Here is a 13,402-nt window from a genome sequence, read left to right on the forward strand (position 1 = left end):
ATAAATGTAAACTAAAATTAATATTATCAACTATTTCATGGCAGTTTATAGCTCACGGTAATTGCAGCCTCAATAGTTAATCTTACTTTTATGATCCTCTTTCAATAAATTATTTGTAATTGTTACTCGAGTTTTCCCTCTCATGCCATGTGCCATATTGGCAACAAAACACCCATGGTAGAATGAATAATTAACGAGTAGTAAATGCCTGGAGAAAAGCTACCCTACGCTCTGGATTTCCCATTGCAGCAGAGCTATAATTTATACCAGTTAAAGAGTCTGAGGCTAATACAAGGATTTGAAACACCCGTAATTTAAATTGTCTCTGTTTAAATCAATTCACTTGATGACACAACTTTCAGCACACACTTTTTCTGACACGGGGAAGCAATGATGTGTATTTGTCTTCCTAGCTGATCTCTCGTGCTTTCCTCAAGTGCTGCAACACATCCTGTTTCTGTTGGCAGCTAAATAGCTTCTCATGCCTTTTGCAATCATTATCAAGCCCAACGAGGTTATAATCCTCCTGCCCTGTTAAAGACATTGAAAAGATTTGAAAGATTCAAAGATCACCAAAAGATTTGGATACAACTCCTGTATGTGCATCACTGGCACAACATGACTGAGTTACTACCCCATGAGCGGTGCTTTTGGGGCACTCCGGCACAACCAGAAACACCTCAGCAAACTCACACAGCTCTGAGGGGAGCATATGAATGTGGAAGTCCTTTGAAACACCAGTAAACACCTTGTCTTTCTGGAGGAGATCCGTTACTGTCTGTTCCTTAACATCGAAAAGTATGCTCATTTTTTCAGTGATGAGAATTACATTGAAGAAAGTCTAAATGTGAGCAAGATAACCATTGCACTTCAGTGGCTTTAGCACACCAAGATGACAAACTTAAATCCTATCAGGCAGTGCAAGAGTTTTATTATGAACTTTATAGAAAATCTCATCTTAAGTTATCATTAGTCCTATTCTGTACTTCTTTTCTATAGAGAATCTCAGAGAATATAATGTTTTCATTAAATAAAATACAAAAATAAATAAAATAAAATGGAATACAATAAGCTTCCTGCCCTAAACAAGAAATCTTAAAAGACAAAGTGCAACAAACTTTGTTAAGAAAATATACAGCTTTGGAAAAAAGTCTTTCCTTCTTACGGTGAAAAAATGAGGGGAATTGTTTTATCCAAAAACACAGATAAGATAAATGATCTAATGACTAAATGACTAACTAGACAAAAATAATAATTTCACATTTATATTTTCTCACATGCGTATTTCCTTTTTTTCCCCCCTTTAATCTTTCCTTTTGTTGAAACCTGTACCCCAATATAAGGTGACAAAACACAAAGTGAAATCAAACCATATCATTACTAAAGCTCATTATGTCCTAGTTTAAAGATATTTATATTTCAAAATCTATTGCAGTCTTTACATTTAATTTTATTATTCACATACAATTGAGCATTAATATGAAATACAGACAAACTCATAAGAAGGTTAGCACAAGAAACTCACCTGTCAAGAAGTGGATAAAGTTTTGACCATCAATATGTGATTTGATGAGATTTAAGGAAGAAAAAATACATGTTCCTCCAAAATAAATAAATAAATAAATCTAACTACTCCAAAGAGAAGAACTTACTCTTTTCTTTTTTTTTTTTTTTTTTTAAAGTGTCTGCCACTTCAGGATTTAAACACCAGTTCTTAGCAGAAGAAAGCTAGCTGACCACAAATATTAGGATAAAGGAATGCTGAAAGGTTGAATTCAAGGTAGCCAAGGCTGAAACTCCACAGGGCTTTGTAAGGGAGGTCAGTAGGTCAAACAGCTGTTCAGACTGGATGTCAGCCAAGTTTTTGGCACATTTTGTAAAGCGTTGCACGTGTAGCCCATATTTTCATACTGTATGACTTCATTAAAAGTGAAAGAAGGGGTGAGAAACAGTGGAGAAATGGTACAGATTTTAACTGAGTGCCCAGTGTCCTTGCACATCTACAGACAGCAATATAGGGCCCAAATATAATGCAACAGAATATAGCATAAAGCAATGTAATGGACCAAAGTAGGAGCAAAGTTAAGCATGCTGAGTAGCTCTCTCTAAAGCTGTCCAAAGGTTTCCATCAGGAGACAAACAAGCTGTCATGCAACCCCAATCTGAAAGTTGATCTCATCAGAAAACAACCATGTGGGGGAACTGCAGTAAATTCTATGGACTCAGGAATTAATTGACACAATACCAAGATGTCTCTTCTGCAGTTACAGAAACCCACGATCGGGGTCCCGTTGCTGTCATCCACTGTTCTAGAACTGCATCTCCACAATGCATCTTCACTAGCAACTCGGTTTATGCCAGGTACAAACAACGTATCGGGAAGACAGACAGCTTATGGAGAATCTTGCATCCCCCTGCAACAGCACATGCTATGTGGCACTTTAGTTTATGTTTTCAATCTTAGCCTCTGCAGGAGGGAAAGTGCTTTAAGTGCACCGACTGTGCATTTGGGTGCAATCCACAAGATCCCAGGTGGAGACACAAGACAAAAATCACACCTGAAAAGAACCCCTCTAGTGCACTAAATTGCTAATACATAATCATAATAATAATACTTTCTGCTTCTCAATGCCACCCCCTTTCCTTCCCCTCCCAATTCCCTAATTGCTCTTAAATGAAGAGGTGTTCAACAACAAATTTTGGAAGTGCAGATTCCTACTTGCTGCAAGCATCTTCACACTGTTGCTTTCTGAGAAAACCTGACGATTTGACATCATCTCCACTCTCCTTGAGCTTTGTGAGATCCACACAAATAATTTGACTGTATTACAGAGATATAGAAAGCTCAGACACTCAAGCAAGTTACTCTATGTCAGGCGAGACATACTAACTATGGAAGAGATTTAAGCTAAACTGAATTGCCTGGCAGTTGCATTTGCTTTAGATTAAGAGAAAATAAGCACAATTAATATGACTCAGCTGGTGCGGTATTTGATGGTGCTTGTACCCAGCAGCTATTCCTAGAAGAATCTCGTAGACTTGGATATACCAAAGAGTAAGAGCATGAGTTCTCCTGAGACCTTGCAAGAAGGAATGAGGATAACAAAGCAGCTACACAATGTACCAAACCAGAGAAATATGTAAAATGATTCACAGCTTTATCACACATAATATTGTTATAGGAACTTTTCTGAAGTATTAGCAATGGAGATTACAACTTATTTATTTCCACTGTAACACACCATGTGTGATGTACTGTAGGAACATGAAAAAAAGAGAAGGTAACTCTGCTCCTGACAGCTTCCAGTTTAAGGCAGGTTACAGCAGGAGGATGTAGATGGGAAGCAGGAGGCCAAGATAATGGTGAAACAGGCACCAGAATCATCTGTTGGGTCTCAGACAGCGTCAAGGTTACTGTTAATGTCTTAGCAACTGACTTAGAAAAATAATGAAGCATTTTTAGGAAACTGTGAAACATATGAAAGTGTTATAAGAGAGAAAGGGAAGATGCCAGAGAATTCAAAATCAAAGTTAAAGCTCAGTTATGTTTGACGCTGCCCAGAAGGGTAAATAGGCTGAGATTTCAACAAAACAGCAGGGTAAGAAAATTATCTTTCTAGTGATTTTCTGAATTGATATGAGGAGGTGAAATTGCTTTTGTGAAGGCCAGAGAACTGGAGATTTCAATAAATGGAATATGAAATAATGACAACTTAGATGACAGTTTATTTGTGTGTATGGAGAATGAAGACATTTGAAAGCGTGTGCAAAATATAAACGTAGCTTGGAAGCAAAGATGTAGAAAATTGAAAAAGGCACTTGGACCACAGTTTAACTGTCAGTAGTGAGAGAAGATGAATTATGAAAGGCAGCAATTAATCTTGCTGAGTCCAGCTAAAGGCTGAGCCACAAAATACCAGAGATACAGGCCAAATCCTACATTTTGTCAGAAAAATAAATAGATAAATAAATAAATAAATAGGTAAACAAATAAATAAACAAAATCTAAAAAAAAAAAAAAAAAGTAAATCTTCCCTTCGTAGATGGAGAACCTAAACTGATGTTTGTGAATGAAATAATGCAGGCATGAAGTGTAGAGGAAAAATGAATCAGAGGACAGGATCTTTTAGTAGAGCAAAGACAGCATTTTGGGGTGTACCAGGATCTTCTGAAAGGCAATTTTTAAGTGTCTCAGAAAACAGGTGGAGAACCATTGGCAGAAAGAATCACAGAAAATAAGATTTTAAGAAGAGATTTTCAGACAAAATCAAGGATTAAATTATGGCAGAGAGCAGAGACTTTTGTTGATTTCTTGCATTTAACAGAAGAAAAAAAAATGCTAGTTGAGGAAAGGGAGAAAGACTAGAGGAGGATCTGGGGAAAAGGAAGGTAAGGAAGGTGAGCTCTACCCAGATGAGGAAGCTGTATCTGCAGGAGAAGCAGTTAAAGAAGGGACACTCATAGGTGGGAAAAAGCCATGTCACTTCGTTGATTTTTTCTCCTTGGAAGCAATCAGCAAGACCTGTTCGGAGATGAAAGAGACAAGCACAGGGATAACTGAAGGTATCTCCACAGAGAAAGCATGACTTGGCTATGCCAGAGGCAGGGGATGGAGCTCAAGGAGGGCAGACGTACTCATCGTAGCAGAAGAATTCGGTTTATTCATGGGACTTATGCCAGAGATGCCCCACAGCAAAAGCAAAAGAAGCAGACACTGGAGGGCAGACAGGCTGAAACATGATGATAGGAAAGAGAAGTGAACGATTAGAGGGTAGAGGAGGCTGCAGAAGGAAAATATTTTTAGAAATGCATGTCACTAAGGCATAACCACAGTACACACGCATATAGGTACTTTGAGAACAACAGCTAGATGAGCTATGCCTTTAATTGCATGCATTGCTTTTCAGAAAAATCCTTAAAAGACAGAAATGTGTCCCAGCCAAGAGGGAAATTGAGATGCAGAAATAGGTAATAAATATTACTTCAGTGCCCGTCTCCCTGTTCAGTAATTGTGTAACCACATGCAGCATGATTTCATTAGCAGTAAGCGATGCGGCAGGCAGGGAGGGCCCATTCTCTAGGCCCATAAATAGTACCAGCCACATTGGCCCATAAATAGTAGCAGCTACATTAGCAGATGGGTGAATGATCCCCTGAATACATCTCCACACACAAAAATGAAACAATTGAAAACTTATTCACCTGTCATGTAGCAGCACGGCCCCCCACGACATGCTCTGGGTGACTGCTCCTATCTCCAGAGCCAACAGCAAGAGAGAATCTGCTCGGACCTCCACATGGCACACTGATTCACAGCTGGCTGGACGGCCATACCATTTAACAGAGGGACCTGCCAATACTTCTGTCTGTACAGTTTCTTGGTGTGCTACCATTGACTCTCTACCCAAAGAAATCCTCACCTCATTCACCCACAACCATGCCACTATTTTTTTAGTCAGAGCACATACAGTAGCGTGAAGGAGATGGATTTGGGGGGGCAGGTGGGAACACTTTGCTATCTGGAATTAACCAGGATGAAATAGAGCAGAGTATCTTCACCACCACTGAAGCTTTTCAGTCCTTGTCAGCTCAATGTGTTCCCCAGCAGCCTTGTGGCAAATGCACAAATGCAAGTGGAGAGCATGCCCTGAGCATGCAGCAGCAGGGTGCTGCACCCACTAGCGGAAACACATTCAACAGTGAGAAGCACATGCTGCCGTCTGGCCACTGGACAGCCCCACAAGAAGTCAGATCTCCCAGTATGCATGGGAACAAAGAGCAGACAGCTTGCACGAGAAGTTCATGAGAACATTAGCAGCCTGGCGTAAGTGGCTGTCACCCTATTTCTTCCACCATCCCATGCTGATGCAGTCCTGGAGCACACACTTGCTGACAGTATACACTTTAATGTGCCATTTCACCTTTCCCACCTATGAAATCAGGCTGACTTGCAAGTGGAAAGCAGCTGTTGGAGCACTGTGTGGGAGTACCTACTTCCCCTGCTTTAAGGAGTGAACTGCTCTCTCAGAGGTGGCAGTGAGGCAGCAAGTGGGCAAGGTCACAGTAATGAAGCATTTGAAAGCAGAAAGCTTCAAAATCCCTGACCTGAGGCGCACAGCCCCAGAAATACCACGGGACAGGCACCTGCTCAAATGGTGTGCAGCTGTGTCACCAGTCAGCACCAAGAGAGGGGCACTATGGAAGCCTCTCCTTTCCACAGAGGCAAATTTTGCCTCCAAAAAGTGTAAAAATGTCACCACAGGGGAAGGTAGAGAAAGGATATTCATGCGAAGGAACCAAGCAATTTCTCTCCCCTTTAGGAATTGTCTCAAATCATTGAAGATTGGCATAACTAGCAGACAAGAAAATCCTATTGACCTGAATTGCAGTCCCTGAGCAAAGATAATGAGCCTTCCAAGAACTTCAATTAATATAACTGCCCCCAGTAAAGAAAAGTATTGCCCTACTGCCCAAAAAGGACTTACTGGAAGCAAGCGGGTAAGGAAATGATTAAACAAGCTGTTAATCTCAGCTTTCACTGGAAGAAAACTTGAGTCCAGAAATGTAGTCGGTGTTTTAAGTTTTGTATTTCAGGGCAAAGGACAGAAGATTGTAATTCCAGATGTCCTATTTTTCAAGGTGAGGATGAGCCCATTCACATTGTACTTTTGCTGTGTCTCTACCAATACAACTTCATGACTATGAGAAAAACATTAAAATTAATGTATTCCAAAATTCTTTTCATATTAAAAACAGAAATCAGTCTACCCAGTACTGTCACCACAAGACGTTACATTCTACCCCCATATTGCACATTAAATACTTTTTACATGATCCTAGATTTGTACACTTCCAAAACCCTAAATCAGTAAAGGAACTGCTTCTGTTTCCATATTACATGCCTCTCTTCACAAAGATCTGATTTACCCAATGCATGTACCTACACTGTCACCCTGTCCTTTGCTGGATCTTGCTGAAACATAACTGAATTGAACTTGTTCAGAATAGAAATTGTTCACGTACATGCTGACACTTGTCCTCACTCCACAAACAAGCCTCATTATTTCTAATGAATTCGTAATTTCTAAGTAACACATTTGCATTTTTTAAACAAAATGGAAGAAAAAGGGAAGCATAAGATCTTTTACACTGTCATGTAGAAAAAAATAGCAGTTATGTGCCAGTGTGAACTTCCTTCATCGTACCAAGTGCCACTTCTCATCAATTAAAACCACTGTTTGTTTGTTTAAAAAAAAATGGAAAGAAAGTAGATATCACCAGACAGCAACACCTACATCTGTCACTTAAAAGGAAAGAAAGGAGCCACAGCCTTACCAGTACAGAATTCTGACGAAGAGCCACACTTGTCCTGTCAACTCCTATACCTTGCAGAGCAGAGAGGAAACTCTTACAGAAATTGGTTGCAAAGCTTAAATTGCCCAAGAGGAAACTGGTGTGTCTTTTACAAGTCATGACTATGCAAACCACAAGCCAGGCATCAAAGTGCTAAAAGCCATGCCTGCCAGAGCCATTAATACTGGAACCGAGCTAGGTAGAAATAGGATGGAGCATGGAAATAAAAAAATAGAAATATTCTCAGTTAGCTAGTTTTTTTAATTTTTGTTTCACAAATGGAAAGTGGTTTAAAAAACTTGTATTGCGTAATTCTGAGAAAAGGCTCTGAGTGCATGGTGGGAGACAGGAGCAAACATAGTATAGGTGCCCTGCAACAAATCCCACTGCACAAGCCTCAGTATAGTCTCAGTTGCAGACCCGCTCCCCAGGGTGCCCCTTCAGCCTTGGTCTCCTTGGTCCTCAAGGGTCCAACCGTGTACCTGGTGGTGCAGGAGGACTCCAGGCAGCCCAAGACCAGCCATGCTGAGTGACGCCCTCGGGACAACAGGAAGGATGGGGCATGAAGCACAACCGGTTTGTTTTTTCTGGGTCACCTACAAGGTGTGTCCCAGGAAACAGCATCCCAAGCAGGGATGAGGCTGACAGCATGGTCTACACCTTGGTCACATCAACAATCTTTATTTCCCATTTTTCCTTTTTGACTAACTGGTACACTGATAAATCAAAATCAACAGCCCTATTCAAAATATGAAATAGATGTTTTTATAAAGTTATATTTTTACTAAGTCTGGTAGACAAAAAAAAAGAAAAATAAATTGTATCTTTGTGTACTTTTTTTTGGCCTGTGCATTCAACAGTTTCATTCACAGGCATGTAGACTTTGAGAATGAATCAACAATTAACTATAGTATAAAAAAAAAAAAAATATTTGCACTCTCTACACAATTCTTTACCTATTCCACATACTGCATAGAACAGACAGAGTGCACACTCTGATAAACCTCTCTCTTCTTCAAAGTGATGGACACTGTCAAAAATAAGGCAGATTGTTTTGTGCTTTGAAGTGATTTTTCTTTTTACTCACGGGAATATTACAGACATGTTTCTTCAAAGCAGCATGGAGTTGTGCTGTCTAGGGATGAGCCTGTGTTTCCTCAGATCTCCCTCTGCTGTGGCAGGGAAATTCCAGGGTCCACAGGGAGGTACGGGAACCATTCAGAGATCTGACTGCTTTACTATGCATGACACTGAAATTACAGTGCCACCTGTAGGACACCCGGAAGAAATTTAATTTGGGCTTTGCTGATGCCAGGAATGTCAGTTGTTATAATTATAAGGCTTTCTAGTAGTCTTGGCAGAAGCATAAGTACATAGAAAACAAATGAGTCATGTCAGCCTATAGGGAGTAACTTGAAAGCCTGGTTCACACTGAGCAACAAGGCATTGCTTTCAGTACATCAGTGCACCCAGATGAAGATATTTTGCTGTGAAAATGAATCTTTCGTGGGTTAAAGATGTACCAGAACAATGAACTCATTGACCATCCACCTTAGAGCTTGCATGTCTGTAGCCAGGAGAAAACCATCACATCCCCAACAGCATCCAGCCAATGCAGAGATCACCCTCAAGCACACAAATCTGAGGAAAACTACCATTATGGTTGCAAGATCTCTTTCTTTTTTCATCTTCTTTAAGAATAAAAAATAATAATAATAATAATAATAATAAGGTATTAAACATTACTTTTTAGCTGTCAATCATCTATGCATTACATTTTGGAGATTAGTATTTGCATTACGTGCATATGGTACTTTGCATCAGCATTAGGAAGCACTAGTAAATACTTCAGAACATAATAATAAACTTTTTTATGTTGTTTTCTCTCTTATTTTCCACCTTTTCTAACACATTACATCTAAGGTGATGATTGTAAAAATTTCTCTCCAATATATCATTTGAAGATACACGGTAAGACAAAGGTAAGTGCACGAACCTTTGTTGTTAGATTTCCATTAACAACATCTGAAGTGGAAAATACTCAACTGATTAACTTAATGGCTCTGTTGCTGCAAACATCAACATAAAAGAGAAGGTGTACAACATGTTCAAAGGCAGCTTCTGCTTAATGTGCAGCTGTAGTCAAAAAAAAAAAAGAACAGAATGTTCAGACAAATAAGGAAGGGAATAGTGAATAATATCATGGGGGTAAGAATGTTTTTGTGTGAATCGATGACACAGCTTTGTGTACAATATTCTGTAAAATAATCATCACCAAGAAAGAATGGGAAGAACGTTCTGAGACTAAATAACAGTGAAAAGTGAAGAGTGAGAAGACTGATCAAGAATTGCCAGGGGGAAAAAAAAATCGCTTGTATCAAAATAAATTTAAAAAATAACAATGCTTTGTAACATGGCATATCTGATAGGGGATTGTACATAAATTTGAACATAAATATTTAAAAATATGAGTTAGATAGGGAAATAAATCTCTCAGTCATATAAAACAAAAACTGGAGAAGGCAGGAGGAAGGAACAAATAATGAAAGGTGATGAACAAAATGGACAGAAGGAAGTGGATTTTAGCACAGTATTTGGAACTCACTGCTGTGATAAATTGACTGCGAAAGTTTGGGCAGAACTGAAATTACTTTATGAAGCAGAGCAAATAGTGAATCACTGTGTATAGAGAGCAGTAAATAAAGTAATTTCCAGGAACATTAGGTTGAAATATACATGGCAAATTTCACAGCATAAGAAAATGATTTTGTTTCTAGCTTCTTCTCATGGCCACAGCAGTGCTGAGAAATAAGAGACCTTCACCAAGTTTTGAGGTAGATGATGAGCATCACAGGAATAAAAAATCTAGTAGGGTGAGTGATGCAAGGAGTTAAAAAAAATGATGCTGAGAATTGTGCACATGCATGTTGTAGAAATCCCTAGGCTTCCATCGGGGTAGAGGGGATAGGGGAGACTGGAGCAGAAGAGATTTCTGGAACCTATGGGACTTCCAAGTCCTTGACAGTTTGCCAATATGGCTACAAGGACACATGAAAATTTGGAAAAAAGAAAAAAAAAGTAGGAATTCTCAATTCCCATTCTGGCAAACTTCCTGTGAGGAAGCAGAGGACTGTAGAAGCCAAATAACCAACACAATATGTGCCAGGAACATGAGGGCAGCTCACAGAGATGAGCTATGTAAGATCTGGTGAAAGCAGGCACGTTAAACTACTTTTCCATTCTGTTCCTACAGCAAGCTTCAAATCTGTTGGATCAGGGTTTTGTGCAGGGGAAAACATATCTGCCTGCCTGAGAATTTGAGACATAGTAGCTCTATTTTCTCATTGAGCAGAGCAGCAGTCGTCACAGGAATCAGAAAAAAAAAAAAGTGGAAAAAAAAAGTGCCCCAGGTCACAGATTATTTGTAATAGAATCCCATTAGATACCACATCTTTTTACTCAAATTTGCTCTGAGTTTGTTTTTTACCAGGTAGGAAAGTGAGGTATCGTTTTAGCCTTCCTTTGCCTATTCAGCCAAATAAGTAACTGATGAATGTACAAAAAGGTATGGGAAAGCCACTGAAAGCAGATTACTTATCGCTTATCAAAAAAAAATTCTGTTGGTTGTGTGATTTCTGCCACAGGCTGCAGAGACCGCAAGTGGGATGAGATGAGTCTCTGTCAACCAGTATGATTCATATTTGCCATACCTGACTGTTACATGCAAACCAGTAGTTGCTGGTACTTAACATTTATGATAGAAAGCTACCAACTCCCACTACTGAAAAGTTTTCCTCCGAAGCAGTAAAGATGTTCCAGCTTCCTATGAGGTTTGCTTTCTGTTTCAACTTGTTTCACAACACAGTGAGAGCTAGCCAGCCCTCAAACACCCTCGTGTTGAGCGAGCGGTGGGATTTCATACACATCGCTTCAGCTTTGTGTCCCTCCCTCTCTGGGATCTAGTCAACATCACGGGGGTACAGTTTGAAAAATCACAGGTGAAATTAGCCTAATTTTTACCTCTTACATTGAGAATAAAATGCTGATGGCCTCCACAGGACTGGCTGCCTCTGAGGGGGAATGAGCCTTCGGAGGCTCCAGCCCCAGCTCTGGCACTCACTCACCACTTGCTTTTTGACCCACCACTTCCACAGCTTTACTGTCACCCTTTTACAGGATGTACACAGTAACTACTCACATCAGAGGAAAATACAAAAAATCACTTATTAATACCTCTAAAGTGTCTGGAGTTCCCCCAAAACAATCATTTCACAGGAGGGCAGTATATTAGCCATCTTTTTAATAACAGTGTTATTGGCAAAGGAAAACAGAACATCTATAAAGTGACCAGAGAATTGCCTAAGTGACTTGAAAACAAATGGTTGCCAAAGTTAAACATTAGACAGTGGTTTTATTGCAGCACTATACTAATCAAGGAGTTTAACATATGCACAGAATCCTAAATCCCACTATTTGCTTCAGTCATTTCTTGCACAACTTTATGCCACCACTTTCCTTTCATCTTTGATAAAAAGCCTTCTGCAGCTCCAGTTGTATTAATACTACAGACGTTTGTTGCAGCTGCATACATTCAAAAAGCACTGATCTGTCAGAGACCCTGCACTGACTTTCCACCATAACTTTCCACACAGACAATTTCGTCATTAACCAAATGACAGGAACTGGGTGTTCCTGATACACTGGAAGCCTGGTGGGCTTGTGAGAAGGCCATCAGCATCCTGGGCTGGTACTGATAGGAGCACAGCCAGGAGATTGAGGGACATGATTATCCCCCTTTGCTCAGTTTGAAATACATCTAGACATTGCATCCAGTTTGGGAGCCCCCCAAAATAGGAAAAGCATTAACAAACTGGAACAAGCTCAGGAGGGGCCACCATGATGGTTGAGTCGTCTTGCAAGAAGAAGCTGAGGGACTGGAATTTGTCTAGCCTGGGTGAGGAACAGCTTCAGGGGACACCTAAGAGCAGACTCCAAGCACCTGAAAGGGAGTCAGGAAGGTAATGGAGACAGATTCTTCACAGGGAGTACTGCAGGAGGAGGAGAGACCAAAGGCAAAGAACCTTAACCAAAACTTTAAGACCAAAACTTTAAACAGGAGAGCTTCAGACAAAGAAAACTTCTTTCCCCATGAAGACATCAGGACAGCTACCCAGGGAGGTTGTGCAGTCTCCGTCCTCAAAGTTGTGCAAGCCCTTACAGGACAAAGTAGTGAGTAACCTGGTCTGAGCTCACAGCTGGAGTGAGACCTCCTGAGCTTCCCTGGTGGTGCAATGATCCTGATGCCCTGTTTGATCCAACCTACCTCTGACGAGCAGAGGTCATCACACAGATGGTGATCATCCACAGAACTGCAGTATAGATATTAAAAGAGAGAGAGACGTAGAAATACCCCGTGTATTTTCAAAAAGCAGGAGATAGATTAATAAAAATATACATTTAGGAGTGCCTGTGTATTTGTGTACATTTGTAAAAATCTATGCTAAAATCCAACCACAAAATATCACTACGTGGGAGCTGGCAATTATCTGAGATTATACACCTTCAAAACTATATTCCTTCAGAAGTTTTCTTTTCTCATAGGCCAACACATCATTCTCTGTCATTCATACATTTCAGCTGTTTTTCCAAGTCATCCAAAATTAAAGTTTTTCAAAAATGTTTTCTCACAGACAGGAAAAGGAACACTGATCTTTATACAACTTTTCATATTAGAAAAAAAAATGTTTGGGAGAAGAGAGGAGTTGCTGGTTGTAATGCTTTTCTTGAAAAGCAAGAAAAAAAGGTAAATGGGAAAAACAAAACAATAAAACAAACACTATATTTTTTGCATTCTCATTTGACAATCTATTTCAAACAGGGTGATTCTGAAAAAAAAAGGAAAGAAAATTTAAAAAAAAAGATACTGGTACATATCTTGAGCTGGAAACATTTTTAAATGTTTTAAAGTCTTTTGAAAAAAAAATATTTTCACATATCTCAAATATATTTTTTCAAATAATTCTAAAGATGTTCTCTGAGCTTTCCAGGG

At 39.6% G+C, this 13,402-nt stretch overlaps 1 protein-coding gene across 10 annotated transcripts in view; it reads right to left on the reverse strand.

Annotated features, from left to right (window-relative positions):
* IPCEF1 (interaction protein for cytohesin exchange factors 1) overlaps positions 1-13,402 on the reverse strand; it is an 88,694-nt gene that overhangs the window by 52,150 nt on the left and 23,142 nt on the right. Inside the window, exon 1 of one of the 10 annotated variants that reach the window (XM_080585265.1) lies at positions 7,336-7,493. The exons of 5 other annotated variants lie outside the window; for them this stretch is intronic. The gene's annotated coding sequence lies outside the window, so the exon portion shown is untranslated. Of the gene's footprint in view, positions 1-1,525; positions 2,671-2,719; positions 2,898-5,202; positions 7,129-7,335; positions 7,494-13,402 lie in introns of those variants that run through there. 4 more of the 10 variants (XM_080585271.1, XM_080585270.1, XM_080585267.1 and 1 more) reach the window with 4 other exon arrangements.

This window comes from Anser brachyrhynchus, assembly GCF_964034855.1.
Source record: "Anser brachyrhynchus genome assembly, chromosome: 3".
Classification (NCBI taxonomy): Eukaryota; Metazoa; Chordata; class Aves; order Anseriformes; family Anatidae; genus Anser; species Anser brachyrhynchus.